Here is a 12,848-nt window from a genome sequence, read left to right on the forward strand (position 1 = left end):
TTTCTGCTACTTTAGTCTGCTATTAACCTATTACCAAGTATTTGCTAGAGAAAAATTGTTACACTTCCATTTCATTTCATTCCCCCTCCTCCGAAATTTTAAACTTTTTTAATTCGATTCTATATTTACAAGTTTATTTATTTAAAAAATGTATTGCTAGCTTTATATCCTTGAAATAAAAATCAACAAAACTTATGGACTAACATTTGGCACTGGGATTCTAAAATCAGATGTTCCGGTCAGTCGAACGCGGAGTCCCTAGTGTTTAGATTCCAAGCACACTTGGTACTCGTTTTATCGACCCACTGAGGAAATGAAAGGCCGAGTTGACCGTGCCCAACCTTGGCACAGAACCCGGGTCTGAGCCGTAGCGAAACTAGCAGGGGACTCTTATTCAAGTCATCCTGGTTTATTCCATAAAATAATACAAAAAAACCGAAACTTTATCAAAAGCAATCATTTAAAGGAGTTAGGATGCCTGAGCACAAATGCACTAAACTTCAGTAATGTATATTTTTCGTTTTAATCCATACCTCTGTTTCCTCTTATTCCTCATTAGAAATAATTTGGATTTTGTATAACAATATTGCCCCCCCCCCCATCCTACTCTTCCATTTTCATTGTTTTTTGTCAGCTGTTTTATTTCACGAACTCTTAAAACCTATTGTTGCCCATAAACTTAGCTATTAAATTATCCCATTTAGCTATTAAATTTTATTTAATAGCTAAAATAAAAATATAATGGTTGAGTAACTTGATAAACTTATTTTGACAATCGCCAACCCCTATTTTAAACTTTAATAATAATATTAACAAGAAATAGCCAATTTTTTTTTAGTACAAATAAACAGATTTTTACCGGATGTCTTTACATCCAAAAGTTCACAACTTTGAAATGAAAAAGAGGTTCCTGGAAACCCCGTAATAAGTGTATTCAACAATCTATTTATTTGTGCTAATAAACGTTAGATATTTCCTGTTATTTCTCGGCTCAAAGGAATTAAATTATTTCTTAACAAAAAAATTCGTACTTTTTTTTCCATTCTTTTTTCGTATACCGTATTATTTTACAGAAACTTAAAACCTACTTTTCCCCTCAAAATGTTTGCCTTAAATAGCTAAAATAAAACATATTTGGTAAATAACTTGAAAAACTAATCTTGATACCTCCTCCCCCCCCTCCCATTTTTCGAATAAAATAATCATATCTTTTAGAACGCCAAATTTATATCTTAAAAACAAATAATATTTTAATTAAATATGAAGTAAAACCGTTATGCTTTAAAAAATTAACTTCCTTTCTGTTTAATATCAATAACAAAAATGAAATAAAGATAAAAAAAGAGAAATAAATAAATAAAAAATTAAGATCTAAAAGCGAAAAGAAAAAAATATCAAACGCGAAAATCAACTAGAAAAGAAACGATGTGACGTCAGAAGGTTACGTAGCTCCACCCATTCTTGTGACGTCAGAAGTAGACCGTTGCAGATTTATCCGAACGTTAATATTTCCGATCATTTCCATACAATTAAAATCACGAGAAATACGCAGACGACAATCTATTACGATTTATCTTTCTTATTGTTGCATTAATAAAGCTATTTTTATTCGCAAAAAAAAAAAATAAATAAATAAATAAATCAACACCTCTTGGAGCGATTGGCGTCCAAATTGAACCAAAGCCTGTTTACATATGGATTCACATATATTCCAAATTTCAACCAGAACGCAGCATTACTTCTTGAGATAGGGCACTCACAATGGAAAAAAAGAACGGGGGATTGCGCTACCCCCTTTTTAGCTGTTGACACCAAAATAAAATCAGCTCTCATACCCACTAAGGGCTACTTGCCGATAAATTTTTCTTTCATTCCGTTCATTATTTCTTGAGATACAGCAGTCACAATTGACGACAAAAAACGTTCTATAGCTCAACCCCCGTTTGAGTTATTGACACCAAAATTGAATCAGCACCTGTTCCTGTTAATGGCAATATATAGACCAAATTTTGTTTGATTGCGCCAGTTACTCCCTGAGGATTAGCAAGCACGCGTAACTCAAAAAACGTCCCATTGCTCCACCCCCCTTGGAGGGATTCGCGCCAAAAACCAATGGGCACAAGTTCACATAGCGGCACATATGTGTACCAAATTTCGTTCGGTTTCATGTGTAGTTTTTGCTGTAGAGCGGCCACAAAAAACTGGTCACATACAGACGTGACACACACACATACACATACACACACACATACACACACACACATACACACAGACAGACAGACAGACATTTTCCAAAAATAGTCTAAATAGACTCAGCACACCTCAAAACGTTCGAATCCGTGAAAATTCGAAATTCGAAAATTTGCACGAATCCAATACTTTTTTCTATATATTAGATATAGAAGAAAGTAAAAATCATTCACAGCACCAGTAGAGGACTTGTACTTATTTTCAATGTTCGTGGAAAAGTAATGTTTTCATTTAATTTTGACAGAGATTTTAAATACAAATTAGCATGAAGAAAACTCATTCATTCCATACTAAGTCTTCAGGTCATTACCACATAAAGATTACAACAAAAGTCATTAATGTTCAATTTTTTTTTGGTGTTGTTTCATCTGTAAACTTTATTTTAAACATAGAACTTTCAACATTTTTTTACACGAAAAAAAAAAAAGGAAATGAAGACATTTTTCTTAATGAAGCAAATAAAATCAAATTCAGGGTACCGAAACAGGATTTTTAGTTTTTATAAATTTTGGGGGGAAAACTAGTATTGTCAATAACTGCTTAAGTAACAAAATAAGCAAAAATTAATCTTTGTGTTTTCTGAAATGAAACGTAACTTCAAAATATTTATATGTTCAAAATGTGGTTATTATTACCAAATTTTTAAAAATTCTTTACTCCAAAGTATCATTTCCTAAAACTAATAACTATGGATAAAACATGAGTTTAATCAAAAATTTCAGTCACTCATAAGCATAAAGAAAATAAATTTTGTTATAAGCTTTACTCCCATCTACTCAATCAGGGAGTTTCAATTAGACAGGGCAAGATATACTGATGCTTGTAATTTATTTTCTTTTATACTATTTGTGAAGTGAATTTTTGTGAAAAAAAAAAAAAAACCCTTGACTGAAATAAATTGAATTTTTTGCTCAGATTTTTTCATATAGATTGTAATTCCATTCATTACCCTGTATCATGGATGCATGAACACGACCTATATTCCAACATCCTGAAAAATGCTTCCAGAACTCAGTCAGAAGCAGAACAGGTGCATTGACAGTCGGAAGTGGACTAAGATAACAGTTGCTACCTATCCCTTTCAAAATTGGAGTTATTTGCAGTTATTCAAATCCTGTCTTGTAGTTTAAGTGGGGAGAAAAATCTCTTCTTGAGAGGGGGGAGGGATTTCTGGATAACTACACAAAGAGAATAAGCATCAATGAACTGTTCATTTAATGCTGAAATAAACAAACCTAAATATATCTTTCATAATTTTATGTATACCTAAATTTTTTAGCTTTGCATTGAATACCAAAAAATTTATTAAGAATCTAAATTGAAAACAATATTTTTACATGACAAACGAGCATAAACCTTAAGAAAGCATTTGTTTTACAAAACAAATTCAAAACTCTAAATTTAGGGAATCAAAACAAAATTCCAGCTATTTCTCAATTTCTGTTCAAAATTATTGTTTGTTTTACCTCTTTACATTTCAATATTGTTATACAAATGAATGATAATAAATTCTATAATAAGCGTGACAAATCAGAAATACAGTATTGTTTGTATGAAAAAGATCAAAATTTCATTTAATTACACTATTTAGCATTTAAACACAAAATTTTTGTTGGTTTGTATGTCGTTGTTAAAAGTCCAAAGACCATTTCGGCAACAAATTTCCCGAAGTCATCAGCATAATGTGAACCATAACAAACATGAATGGCAGATTATGTATGGAAGTATATTATTTTTTTTAAACAACTTGATTAAAATTAGTTTTGATAAAGCTGTCAAGCTAAGAAAACTTGGAAAATGATTTCTGGATAGCCTTATAAACTTAATATTGGAGATCATTCTATTATCAAAATTTTTAAGCGAACGGTACAATATTATCATGAGTTTTCTAGAGCATCTGCATCAGGGCTATAATTCAACTAGTAGTTGAGATTTCTTCAAGTTGCAGAATATCTGGAAGAAAAAAACATTAAGGGCAAATAAATTTAAAAGCAGAAGTAAAACTCTTCAAATGTGCTAAATCATCAATACGGCTGAACACAATTGGCAGGAATGTTTTTTAAAGTAGTTTATAAAATTATAAATGAAAAATAAATAAACACACTTTAATTGAAATAGAGCCTGTATTTAAACTACTTTGCATTAAGTGTGTTATAAAATTTAATTTCAAATAACAGAGTGTGTTCTAAAAACACATGAAAAAGTAAAACACATATTGCAGGGGAATATTTTAATTCATTAATCCCTTTTGACTAGCATAGATTTTGTTTTTTATTCATTTATACACATAAAGTTATGTACATATTTGTTACTGTGCATCATCTTTGCTCTTAAGAAGAGAAATCATCAGTTTATGATGACTAAAATAAGTAATGAACGTTCGTGATTCTAAATTTTTTAGGAACCGTGAGAAAACCTGCTTGTTTTTCTGCACCTCACTTGGGAATATCCACAACAAAATTGTAGGGGGAGGTGGGGTACGTTGGACAGTGTGGCACGTTGTACCGGTCCTAGTCATTTTAAAATTATTAAATTTTTTTATTTTATCTTGTGACCAACAAATTGCTCCTATGGTCCTACAAATCCTATCATGGAATCACATGGCACAGTTATATTGAACAAATTTTATTCCAGAAAGTGTTATTTCAGTAGTCCTGAGTAATTTTCAGAAAAATGTAAATTAATTTTTTTAATGGTTTTAGTCAAGATTGCAGAAAAAAAAATTGAACTCCTGTCTTAAACTTTTATGTGAATGCTACAAACTCATTAAAGCGCTTACTTGTTCTTGTGATTGAAAAATGTGGGTGCATACTATAAAAACTAATTATAAACTTTTTTTTTTTTAACATATAAATTTAAGTGAAGTAAAAATATAGAGAATGCAATATACTGATGCTTAAATTTAAATTCTTTAAAATAAAGCCACACATTTTGCAGTTAATTCATTTATCTATACCAGATATTTCAGCTGGCCACATGAATCAGTTTTGAAAGTCGTATGTTGGGCACCACTGTTTTAGAGCATTTAAATTCCCCTTTATTTCAATCTTCTATTTCCTGACAAAAATATTAATTTTCTAAAGCCTTCAACAAATTAAAATAAGCTCTGGATAAATTGAATATTTATTTATTCATATATTTATTTTTATGAGTGGTTGAAATGAACTCAGGTGCAATTGAATTACTTTTTGAGTGGGCGAGGCAAAATCACAAACATGTAATAAATGAATGTAAATAATGAAATAAACATATCTTTTAAAGTTGATGAATTATAATAATAATATAAGAAAATAAATAACTCCGATTTAAGAAAGCAGTTACTAAAGACTTTATTTTGCATTGGTTGAAAACATCGGATAAATATCAAAATATTCAATATATATCAAAATATCGGATATTTTCGAACCCTGATTTTTACAGATAATCTCAAAAACCCACGATGACAGTCTTCATTTTAAAATGCAATTCTACAGTAGTTAAATTATAACTCCACATTAATCGAGATAGGATTATTTAAAAATCATTTTCCCACCAAATATCGAAATTTTTACAAACTTGATGTGGGTGAGAGCTTCATGTACTTTATTTTTCTGTTGATCTAGAAGAGTAGAATTCATCTAAAGTTTGATTCCAAGAAACGGGTTGTGTCATAATGACACACGATAGACGTGAAACATTTTCATTATTCATCAAACACTTTTGAATAGATTGCGTTTCTTATTCATATTTTTACATAAAGTTATATACATGTGCACTGATAATGATCATCTTCTTCCTTCTTAAGAAAAGAAATGATCTGTTTACGATAACTAAAGTAAGTTATTACAAATGTACATATTGATCTCCGCGCTGCCTGAACGCAGTACATGCAATTATACAAAATGAGAAAGGAAGCGAGAAGAGTGTAATGTCTCACTTTTCTCCAGTACCTGAAGGCAAGCAAGTCACTGCTTTCCTTCTAAAGCTTGACCAAGAAGAGAAGGCGCGTGGACTGGAAGCGGAAATGGGACACTTCATTTTAAAATAGGTAGTGTGAGTGAGTGCGCATAAGCGGAGTAGGGGTTACTTGGCGAAAATGCGTTGATATTTCGCAGTTGCGAATTCACACATTTGGAGAATTGGGGAGGGGGGATTTTTAAAATGTTTAATTTATTTATTTAAATTTATAAAATAATAACTTAAAATAAATAAATAAATAAGTAGGGCAAAGGGGATAAGAAAAATTAGGGGGGGGGGGTCATATGGTATAGCAAAAGTTTTTAATACTCATACAGAATTCCTGGTAAAAATAGGATTGAAAATGCGCATATTAGCACTGAAAGAAGTTTTAGAAGGCTGCAAACCTGTGAGTTCGCGCGTGTGCACTTGCTCTCAATTTGATATAAATAAATTTCAAACACTTGAAAGCCCCCTTTGGTATGACCAAACAACAGGTTGCAGTGTGTGCAAGTGGGAGAAAAGGTTGGAGGTGCAATATTTCAATGCAAGTTTTAGTGGGGTTTCCAATATTTTCTGTGTCTAGAGCCCCGTGAAGTATTATTAATAACTTATATTATTTTCCTCGACCATATTTTTTCTCAAGTCCTTTCAACGAAGTATGATTAGATTGTGCTTTACCCAAAATGCTTAAAAAGTGCTCAATTTCCTTAAACAAAAGAATCTTCTTAATGCCATCATAGTAAGTTTGAAAAATATTTTCTGAGTAGTTAATGATTAGCAGAAGGTGGAATCTTCAAAAGACAAAGAGCCCGAAGAAGTTTCTATTCCATTCTCGAATTCTGCAACAAACCTTTTCCAGATTATGTAATGTTAGGCTTCATTTTTAGTGCAAACAGTGAAACATGGTCCCATTTTATTCTAGTTAAATTGTTGCGAATGCCCCCAAATACCGCTTTAAATCAGGTGCTTTTTAGAAGCTTAGTCCCCGTTCCCCTCATGTTATTCTTTTTAAATTAATTTCATTTATAATTATCCCCTCCAGCCTCCACCCCCCCCTCCAATCTAGCGCTCAGTAAAGTGTATTGAGGAAAAATAAATAGCATTTTCTACGATTTTAACACCACCATAAATAATCCATACTGCTGGTTTTGAAGTTATTAAAAAAAATACAGAAATTTGTTTTCATAACGTTGTTTCCAAAAGTTTTAAAATATAATTTAGCTTTTGCGGAAACAAGAAATGAAAGAGATTTTTTTTTTTTTTTTAACGTTTTGATACTGTTTTCAGGTCCGTCATTTGAAAGATCAGGGGGTCATTTCAACCCCTTCCCTGGATTTTAAAACATAATGTAATCATGCATTATGTTGCTTTTTTACCTATCAAAATTGAGTATATACCCTTTGCCTCCCCCCCCCCCCAACACTTCGAAATGACGAGGCTGACTGCGTTGTCACTACCTAAGCCCCAAACTTAAACCAAGCTTTTTAAACTGAAGTGAAACTTTCTTAAAATAAGAACTGTAAAGTAATGTAGTCAGGGGCATGCACCGCCACCGGAGAGGGGGGAGGGGACACCTGTCGGCCCGGGATCGAGCCTGAAGGAGCCCGAGATTTCTAAAATAAGGGGTGAAATTTTGTGGGGACGTACGGGTAAACAATTTAGAGGGGTCCCGTAAAAGACATTTGTGACGGGCCCCGAAATTTCCGTGCATGCCACTGAATGTACTCCAACAAAATAATGTGCAATGAAACACATAATTAGCAATGATATTTAAAAACTCTTAAGTGGTAGCAAAATTTAAATTACTTATATTATTTCACAGATGCATTCATTCCATATGCAACTGCTCACTATTTATGCTAATATCTCTCCAATATACGATGGCGAAAACATTGATTCTAAAAATTAGGGAGTGCAGAACAATCGTACAGTAATTACGCTCTGAGCATAACAAATTTTTATGAAAAGCTCGCTGAACTGTGAAAGGTAAGATTCAGAGTAATATTACTGCTACAAATAATCTGAATAAAGTAGAACAGTGTGCTTCACTTGCATCAATTACATGATTTGCGCTGTTGTAAATTAGCCACTGTTTTTTTTCTATTTATTCAACTGCCCTCCCCCCCCCCCCCCTTCAATAGGTTCTTCTTGTCACTCTGCCTCGAGGAGCTTGTCAGGTGATAAAACTAAACTGTTCTTTTCAGAACAAAATGTCTTTAAAAGGAAAAACGTTGCATTCTAGAGAAAGGAACGGTGTTAATAATGTGAGAAGATTTTTTGAAAAAGAAGCTAAGTCCGGTGAACTTTTAATTTCAACTCATAAAGTGCAACATAGAATATCTGCCGGCAACTGGAGTTTCAGTTCGGACTATCCAACGTATAAAAAAAGAATCGCTTTCGAATGACCTGTTGTTATCTCCTGGAAAACATCGCCCTCAACCTGTTGATCGGAAAGCGTTTTTGGATAGTTTTGACTTATGTGTTGTGATGAGCACGATAAATGAATTTTATAAATCAAAAAAGATGCGTACAATACGATTAGTATTGCCAATTTTAAGAGATAAAATTAATTTCCCCTGGAAGAGGGAAACGCTAAGAAAAATCTTACACAAAATTGGATTTCGATGGAAAAAATGTCAGAACAGGAGAAAAGTGCTGATTGAACGACCTGACATCATTTCATGGCGATGCAGATACTTACGAGAAATAAAAAAGCATCGTCAAAATCAAAGGAATATTGTGTTTATTGATGAAACTTGGATTGATAATACTCTTTCGTTTTCCAAATGCTGGCAAGACGGAAAAATTGGAGCTACTGTCAAAGATGGAGTAGGAAGTCGATTGATAGTAGTGCATGCAGGGTCTAAAGAAGGGTTTATACCCAATGCAGGTTTGGTCTTCAAAGCAGGATGTGCCAAGGATGATTACCATGTGCAAATGAATTCCGAAAATTTCGAAAAATATATTCGAGAAATTTTTTTACCAAACATCGCCCCTAACTCTGTAATAGTAATGGACTATGCATCGTACCATACGAAGGTTGTAGACCCTGTACCATCGAAATATGCAACAAAATATGTGATGCGTCAGTATCTAGACGAACACTCAATCCCATATGACAGCAATTTGAGAAAACCGGAAATTTTTGAAATAATTCAAGCAAATGCTTCACCGACAAAAAAAAAAAAATATCGCATGGATGAACTTATAAAACAGCATGGACACTCGGTTCTACGATTGCCCCCTTATCATTGCGATTTGAACCCGATCGAGTTAGCCTGGGCAGCTGTCAAGCGCTTTATAAGGAATAGAAACGTTGAAGCTGAGTTAAGTCTCAAAACTCTAGAAGAACTTACAACGCACGCAATTCAAAGTGTTTCCAGTGACGACTGGGAAAAATACTGCAGCCACATTGAAAAATTGGAGACGAAATATTGGGACACTGACGGAATCGTAGAAAATGTAGTTGAAACTCTAAATTTCACCGTTGAATCAGAGTCAGGAACAGATACAGCTTCCGAAACAGGCTCAATGGATTGGGAATGAGACATTTTCAGCAATTTATCCTGTTAAATATTTCATGTTTTCGCAATTCCATCCACATCTTTTAACGGCGGAGGTTACAGATGGAGTTGGGAGGTCACAGGTGGATCTGATCCGGCGATCCACCTGCTGGCGCAGAACCGGCATTATCTCCCTACTCACCACTTTTCGTCACACAAAAAGGTTGGATCATAACTTCAAAGCCCTCGCATAAAAAGTTTCACTTAAAAATCTTTGATTCAGCATTTTATGATAAAAGTATTAATATTTTAACCCTGAAAACTTTAAATGTACCTAATTTCTGACAAACAAGAGCTTTGCGGCTGGGAGGATTTTTACAATCTCAAAAACCCATGATAACAGTTTTTATCTCAAAGGTAATTCAACACTTGTTAAAACGTAATTATGTATCAATCATGGCATATTCAAAAATCATTTTCTCAATAAAAATAAAATTTTTTACGAATCTTAAGCGGGGTAATAGCATGAACTTTATTCTTCAGGTGATAAAGTAAGAGTAGCATGTAAAGGAAATAACTAGGCAACCTAAAAATTAATTTACCCTAATTAGAGCATAATAAAAAGTACCAACACACTACTTGAATCGAACTTAGAACATCTCAGTTTTCTATTTATGATGGAACACACAGTGACTAACATGCTTGTTGGATAAAAAAAGAGTAAAATACCAAAATAACCAAAAATACCTACTATTCATTAATTTTTTAATAAAATAGTACATTTTAAATTGACTCGCGCAACCTAAAAAAAATTGATAAAAACTGTGCCGTGCGAGTCAAGCATGTGTTGTACTTCATATCCACCTCAAACGTTTTGGCAAATTCATGTGGTTACATTAATTTCATAAGCGAATTGACATATTTTTTACAAATATCAACTATTAAATATTTGCCAGAAAATCATAACAAATCGTTTTTCCTTAAATCTAAATGTTATTAAAAGATACTGCCAGCAAGCATTGAAAGTTCTATAATATATAAGCATTTTATTTCCTCTGCATCTCCTTTCAAAAAACAAAAAATTGGCACTGTAAATACTTACGTTGCATAAACAGAAGATTTTACTTGGAGTTTATAGCTTGAAGGAACGTTTAAAACGATACATAAGTCAATTTTTGTCTAAGAAATGATCAGGGAAAATAAAAACCTTAACATTAAAACATAAGTTAAAATGGGTTTTAATATCGAGTCACATTCATTTAAAATTAAAATTTCTGCAACGTACAGCATTTATAACACAAATCGCAACTTAAGATCTCCTCATATCACAAGTGTATGTTTTGTTTTTCCACAGCACTGTCATACGCTCCATGTTAATCCTACGGGAGAGGAAGAAACGCTGCCTCAGGCGATCTTCGGCCAATTCGCAACTCCAGCGCTCCAATACGCTACCTTGCGGTGATTTACAAAACTGCCGATGAAACTATGCCACGATAACATTGCCACGATGCGTTCCACGTGTGTCTGCTGACGTAAACACAGGCAGTTTGTTCTGAGTATTTATTAACGCAATCGATGTGTCTTAGTTTGCTTTCAGCTACAGAAATTAATTCGTCCCTTAGTAGTATTCTCGAGCTTCTCAAAATAATGTTAGTTTTCCATATTTCCTTCTAAAATATGATTTGATTCAGAAACGGTGAAACCGAAAACTCTGGATTAACCAACTTGGATAACGTTATACAAAGTAAAAAATTTTATTGTTTTGTATGAATTTGTAAGAATATGAGTTTTCTTTAATCTTAAATTAATTTAACTAACAATATTTTACAGCAGCATTTAGTTGAAATGGACAGTATGCAAAATATTTTCTTGAATATATTATCGTAGAACAAAATGAAAAATGTTTAACCGAGAAAGAATTTACTTTATTCCTTTTATTCTCAGCTGAAAGGTTTCACCAAATTTGTTTAGGGTTATAGTTTTAGTATTGTGCGAGCAAAGTAGCCTTGGCGAGATTTCGCGTTTTTAGTTAAACTATTTTTAATTTTTATCATGAGTGGAATAAAATGGTAGTAAGATTCCAGAATTCGATAAGTAAAAAGAAATAATGGTCAAACAACTGAAAAGAAAACTACCACCATATATCCGTAAGAATTTTGTAGATGATTTGCATAACATGACATAATTAAATCGTAACTCAGAAATTAGAAACATCGAAACAGAAAAATTTTAAATTAACCGATTCGGGAATTTGAGAGAAATAACTCAGCTACAAATGCAAAACAATAAGCACTAGCCAAGCAAAGCAAAGAAGTATCATCTTCTTTTGATAATAATTTGTAATGTCATATTAAGTTTTCTAGCATTAATTGTTATTTTTGTCAGGCCACAATTTATTATTTAGTTTTATCAAGAATTGATAAATATCGAATTCAACATCGTGAAAATGGCTGCTTAGAACTATGAACTACGTAGTTTGCATTAATGTTTGACGTTTAGTAATGCTTCTTGAATTTTCATTTCTTTCTACGTGGGTCAGAATATCAACAAGACTTTGAAAATTAATTTAAAAAGAATAAAGCGAAAAAGTCATACATACGAACAAAAATCACAACAGTTTTAGCATTTTCTTCGTTACCACGTGCGTTTGTTTTAGTTTTTTCGTCCGTCATTTGACAGTGACTGCAGTGCCCCCTATAGTTCGTTGGAGTTGCGAATAGGAAAATGATGCCGCGTTGTCGCAACTCTAGACTAAGCCGAGACTCTAGTAAGCAATATAAACGAGCCGACGCATCAGCTTAAGATCAGCCTTTTTGAATCGGAGCGCGTCTTTGAGTGGTTGTCTTTTCGCGTTGGTGATTGTGCACTGTAAGAAATTATTAGCGGCACGTGAATTGTTTATAAAATAAAAATATCATTTTCTGCAAATTTGGCGAAATCCGAAACTTTGCTGTGGTAACCCAAGCAGTGCAACAATGAAAAATTCGATCCAAAATGGCTAAACTTAAGCTGATGCGTCGGCCTATCGATATAGCGGCTCTAGGAATTTCGGTAAAACAGCTGTGTTTCCGAATGATCGTGGTTACACCGCGGTAGTTCTAGTTCAGCAGCAAACGACGCTCCAATCAAAGCGTAACTTTCGTGATGGGAAAATCA

This window comes from Uloborus diversus, chromosome 4 (assembly GCF_026930045.1).
Source record: "Uloborus diversus isolate 005 chromosome 4, Udiv.v.3.1, whole genome shotgun sequence".
NCBI classification, from domain to species: domain Eukaryota; kingdom Metazoa; phylum Arthropoda; class Arachnida; order Araneae; family Uloboridae; genus Uloborus; species Uloborus diversus.